The sequence below is a fragment of the Manis javanica genome, chromosome X, assembly GCF_040802235.1.
Source record: "Manis javanica isolate MJ-LG chromosome X, MJ_LKY, whole genome shotgun sequence".
NCBI classification, from domain to species: domain Eukaryota; kingdom Metazoa; phylum Chordata; class Mammalia; order Pholidota; family Manidae; genus Manis; species Manis javanica.
In genome coordinates, this window is record NC_133174.1 from 115,312,566 (window position 1) to 115,318,863 (window position 6,298).

At 39.4% G+C, this 6,298-nt stretch overlaps 1 pseudogene; it reads left to right on the forward strand.

The window, feature by feature from the left end:
- Positions 1–3,234: 3,234 nt before the first annotated feature.
- On the forward strand, positions 3,235–5,705 carry LOC108397021 (ferritin light chain pseudogene; annotated as a pseudogene).
- The last annotated feature ends 593 nt before the right edge of the window (positions 5,706–6,298 follow it).

Genomic DNA, 6,298 nt, shown 5'->3' on the forward strand with positions numbered 1-6,298 from the left:
AATTTAAGAAAACAATTCAATTTACTATAGGATCAAAAAGAATAAAATACTTAGGAATCAATGTACAATAAGTTTACAATGAAAACTATAAAGTATTGTTGAAATACATTAAAAGTACCTAAATAAGTGGAAAGATATTCTGCATTCATAAATAGGAAGACTTACTACTGTAAAGGTGTCAATGCTACCCAGAGCAGTCTATAGAGTTAGTGCATTTCCTATCAAAATTGAAACTGCATTTTTTGCAGATATGGAAATGTCGATCCTTAAATTCATGTGGAATTGCAGGGAACCCCAAATAGCTAAAACGATCTTGTAAAAGAAGAACAAAGGTGGAGGATTCACACTTCCTGATTTCACTATTTACCAAAAAGCTACAGTAATTATAACAGTATAGTAGTGTCATAAGGATAAGGCATATCAATCAATAGAATTTAGAATCCAAAAATAAACCCAAACATATATGTTCAATTGATTTTCAAGAAGGATGCCAAGATCATTCAATAGGGAAAGAGTAGTCTGTTCAACAGTGGTGCTGGAACAAAAGGATGTACACATGAACAAGAATGAAGTGTGCTCCCTACATCACACCATATGCAAAAAATCACTCAAAATAGATTAAAGACATAAACATATGAGCTAAAATTCTTAGAAGAAAACAGAGGTAAATTTTCATGTTTTCAGTTTGGGGAACAGATTCTTAGATATGACACCAAAAGCATAAGAAACAAAAGAAAAAACATAACCTGGGCTTCATTGATATTAAAAACTTGTACAAATGATACTATCAAGAAAGTGAAACCAACCTATAATAGTGAATTAAATAAACTTCCTGCTATCTGTTCATAGCACTTTGCAGTATGTCTGTTAATGATTTAATTCTACCTTGCATGATGATGGTACCCCTTATTGTTTTTTTACTCTTCACCACTGTCAACTGAGTAGCTTGCATATACAAGTGAACAATGAAGTTTTTTTTGAATTAACTATTGAATGAAGACCAATTTATCCTCAGCTTCCCTAATATTTGCCATCATTTAAGAACACATGAAAACACTGGCTTGATAATGAAAAAATAATTCTAAGTGCTTCCATGAAGCTGCATCTGGGGAGGTCTCTCCCTGCACACCAGGTAAAACCTCAATCTGGACAGGGGAGGGTTCTTGACTCTGAACAAGAAAGAATTCTCATGCAGGTCAAACAAGTGTAGATAAGGAAAGAATTCATTAAAGTGAGATCAGCAGGGAATGGCAGCTGCCTTGTAGGCAGCAGAGAACTGGGAAGTACAGAAGAAAAGAGGGAAAGTTCTTGGCCTAAGGCAGATTCCCTTGCCAACTCTTACAGCCAGGGTCACCTGGTGTCCTGTGTCCACTTGCATCTGCCGGCTTGGGGACTAGCCCATACCACCCCAGGATTTGGGGGAGCCGCAGAACATGGAATGGAATGAGATTATGTTCTGAGAACTTCCCATAGAAATATTTTCAGGCAGCCTCTTGAAGCTGCAGTTCCGTCTGGGTTACCCAGGTGACAGGAACTTGCAGGCCCACATCTGAGCTCTTAGCATCCCCTTCCTACTTTAAGAAGTAAAGCAGAGACAGAGTGAAGACTTGGAAATAAAATGAAATAGCAAAGAGACAAAACACATTAATTTGAGCAGTAAGAAAGTTTTTATTTGAAAGTATGCACTTAAAGAAAGGAAAGTGCGGGTGTCCTCAGAGAGGAGGCATGCTGAAGGGCTGGGGATTCTGTCTTTTAAGCCTTCCAAGAATGCGGCAAAGGGTGGAGGTGGGGTTGTTGGGCATAGGTTTGACTTGTGGTCTCAAGATGTTCATCTCTGGTGAGAGACACCATGTCTCCTCTCCTCTACTATCAGTCCTCCAGCTAATTCTACTAAATGAACTCAACACAAGGGATTCACAGATCCTGTTCTCCAAGATAGTGGCCACCCTCAAGCACTGGGGACACATCACTCAGGCCACCTGCTCTGCCCTTAAGGTAGGCTATTGGCCTATTACCAGACAATATGCCAGGAATCTTACTTCTCAGTTCTCTGTTTCTAGAATGGAATCTGTGCCTCAAGGAGTCCCTCTTATTGTTTTTACTATGCTATTTATATCTAGCAGTTTTAGGAAAATTAATCATTATGCTTGTCTCCTGTCTCTGCCCTCCATCATAAGGAAGTATAGAATAAAGGAGTGATTAGCCTGAATTTGGTATAAGGAAAACATCCTGGGCAAGTAAATTTTAAGCCAAATTTTGAAAGAAGTAAGGAAATACTTCACCGGAGGTTAGTGAAAATCAATTTCTAGAGGTGTGGTTGGGAAAATAATGGAATCAATAAGGACAAGGCAGATACTAGTATCATTGGTATGAAATGGGGTGACAAATAAATGAGATTTCATGCAGTGCATGGGCTATGATTAGGAATAATACAAAACTCATGGTTATGAGTAACAAACAAGAGGGATTGTATTATTTGTTATTTATCTATAACTTATTTAAATGTGATTTAAGTGGGATGTCACTGCCTCTTAGTCAAACCAGAGGAGGTAGACTATTTTTGTTCTAACATCTTATATATCAAAGTGTTTTGACAGGGTACCATCTCTCTCATGGTGCCATATCAAACTTACTGTTTGAAATATGAGTAAATACATATCATTAATATATTACACTGATCCTATGAAACGAAGCAATCCATGCCATGTGGCAATATCTCACAGTTTAACTGAACAAGTGAGGTGTGAGGATGTGGATTGGTTTAAGAATCTATCTAATTACTGGGAGGTTATAGATTATCCCAAAGCCTCAGTATTCACTTCATAATAAAAATAAATCATTCGTACATCTCACTAATGCTATGCTCTTATGTGGCCAGCAAAATAGCCTGTAGTAAGGCAAAATCAGTCATTATAATTTGATGAGACTATTTTATGTGTGTATGTGATCAATATACATTGCTACAAGCATGTTTATTTAAGTTTATTGATTATGAAACATGCTTTAGCACTCTGTACCAATTGGTGTTTTTCATGATGCGGTCTGGTGTTTGACAAATGTTGACTTTTGTTGTTTTGTATTTGTGTACAAGCAGAGTCTTACCAGATCTCAATTTCTTTATCAACTAAGTAGAGTCACTAGTACTGTCCAGGGAAACCTCCCTCCTCTGCCAAAAATGATTGTACAAAGACACGCTGGAGCTAGATTGCTCAGGGTTTCTTCCAGACAGCCTGGATGACAAGGTAAAATTCACAACAGACTCTTATTACTACAGAATAACCTACAAGTGTATTAAATATTTCCTTTATCCACTTAAGTACTTTTAAAGCCCTTTTAACTTTGGCAAGCACAAAGGAAAAAATCTTGACAATGATCAAGATTGGAAAAACATACATGCAATTTGGTTGCCTGCCAAGTAAATGAAGGGCACACTAAATAACCCCTCCATGTCATTAGAAAGGATGATACAACTTGAAAAGAAGTCCAATAGTATCTGAGTTTGAGTGTATTTACTTAATCGTGGATTGAATCTTCAGGCTTCAAAAAAAGAAAGATGTTTTTGCTTGATGTATGGAAAGCTGTGGGATCCTCCCATTATTTTGTACCTTGAACCTACCTTTCTCATATGGCAGGAGTCATTCTTCATCCCCCAAGCCTCCCCAAAAACCTGCAACCCAGAAGACAACAAAAACTTTCTGTCTAGACTTAAGATAATTATCTCAAATCTCATTAAAAGGAAAACATTTTAAAAAGTTAAACACACACACAAATCTACATCCAAAATCAACACACTTGTTTTAATGTATATGAATACATTTGCCCTGATTCATTTGCATTTAGATAGTATAGTGCGGTTTGCAACGAACTTTTAAATAAACTACCTCATTTTGCACCAACACACAAATCTTCTGAAGTTGGGCATGGAATAGGAAATGTTAGTGTTCTCATATTATGAGGAGACAGTGAGATGAAGCAACTCAAGATAACACAACTAGGAATTGGTAAATCTAGAACCATAATTAAGATCTCCTGATTCCAAATCTTATTCTCCTTTGTTTCCCCCATTGTGAAACACCACCTGCCTCATAGTAACATCTTACATTTGTACAGAAGTCTTGTTAGAGTTTCTTACTTTCACATATATTAGGTGGAACCACATAAAATTGTCCTTATCCTTCCATTTTTGACTAACTACTTTGGCAATTTCATTCAGTTCAAACAAACACTGACTTTTTCAGTTTCACAAGGTTTCTCATTCCCCTCCTACCTTCCTGTAGGCACCACCTCTCACATCACCTTCACTGTTGCCAAGTGCTTTCAATTTAGAAAGAGACACATGCTGTGAACTTTCAATTACTCCCTCCTTCCTAATTTATTCTCTCCTTGCCCTCTTCCATCTAGATTCTCTAAGTGACTGATAAATGACTTTTCACAAGAGTTCTAATGACTGAGATGAGCAACATGTTATGTCTCAGCAAAGCACTTGCCCTAGTCATTGCAGGTCATTAATTCAACAGAAATAAATTTCTAATGAGTTTCCAAACTGGTATTCCAATACAAAAGTACTGATCCTTACAATGCTGTCACTCACTGCTTTCCCAAAGAAGCTAATGTTTATGAATTGTAGACTTCCAAGCAGATTACTCTCTCCCTCCCTTCCATCCTTACCATTTTCCTCTCTCATTCTCTCTTCGATCTTGTCACCACTATCATTCTACCCAACAGCTTTTCTTCCCTTCTTCCCTCTCCCTCCTTCTCCAGAGTACCTTTTCCCTATTTCAGGCCTTCTATCTCACTACCTATAAAACACTCTGGTCTGTTAGTTTTCATAGAGCAACACTTAGAGCCTCTCATTTTCCTCTGTCCTAAATAAGTAACTGTCTTTAAATTAAAAAGTATTCAGAGCACGAGCAGGGATCCTGCGGATCCATCTCTAACTTCAACAGTGGTTGAGAGGAACAGACAGATTCAGTAGATATCCCTTCTTCCAGCCTTCCACCCCCTCCAACCTCTTTCCCACTCGCAATCTGCCGAACCATCTTCTCAGCTATTTCCTGCCACCAGAACCAAACAACATTTTTTTTCTTAGGCTTCTTACTACTGACCAATCAAGAGTTTCAAGAGTCGTCAAGAATCATTCCACCAAGGCGGAGGCAGCCGTCAACAAGCTGGTCAACCTGCCTCTGCAGGCGTCCCTCACCTACCTTCTCTCTGGGCTTCTATTTCAACCGATATGTGGTTCTGGAGCACGTGGGCCACCTATTCTGCGAGATGGTCCAGTGTCTCTTGAAGCTGCAAAAGCAGCTCTGCGGCCATGCCCTCTTCCACGACGTGCAGAAGCCATCGCAAAATGAGGGGAGCAAAACACTGGACTCCCTGGCAGCCGCCACAGCCCTGAAGGAGAACCTGAAACAGGCCCTTTCGAGTCTGCATTCTCCACATTCTACCTGAACTCGGCTCTGGGACTTACTGGAGAGCCGCTTCCGAGAGGAGGAGGTGAAACTCGTCAACAAGATGGTAACCACCTGACCAACTGCAGGTTTGCCCGCTCCCAGGCTGTGCTGGGTGAGTAGCTCTTCAAAAAGCGTACTCACACACAACTAGAGCTCCTGGAGGCGGGAGGGCTTGGAGGGACCCCTCTGCATCCCCTGATGTCAGGGATTTTGCCTGAGCCTCTCCTCGCAGCCACTAGGCAAGCTTTCTAACCACCCTGGGGTCCTTTCCCAAGCTGTGGACCAAATGGAAACAGTAAAGCTTTTTGCAGCAAAAGAAAAGAAAAAAAAAAACGTTTTCAGCTACCTTCTCTGTGGAGTAAATATTGACTATTTTCTATATGCAGGCACTGAGTTGGTTACTGTGCCAGGCCGTTTAACACTTATAGGTCATTAGTCCTGATACTTATCATTCTACATGCATTCATGCTTTAATTTACTTTTTCTTTTGAGATGCTTGTAGATTCACATACAACTCACAGTTGTAAGAAATTGATTGCATGTGTACCCTTTACACATTTTCCCAAATGGTAACACCTGCCAAAGCTATAGTACAGAATCACAACCAAGGTATTACCATTAATATGGTCAAGGTACAGAACATTCCCATCATCACAGGCAACCCTCTTTTCATAGCCACACCCACACTCCTCCCAAACCCTCTGCAGAGTCCCTGGCCCCTGGTAATCATTAGTCAGTTCTCCATTTCCATAATTTTATAATTTTGAGAATTTATATAAATTGAATCATATAGTATAGTATGTAAGGTTTTAGTATCAGCTTTTTTTCACTAAGCATAATTCTCT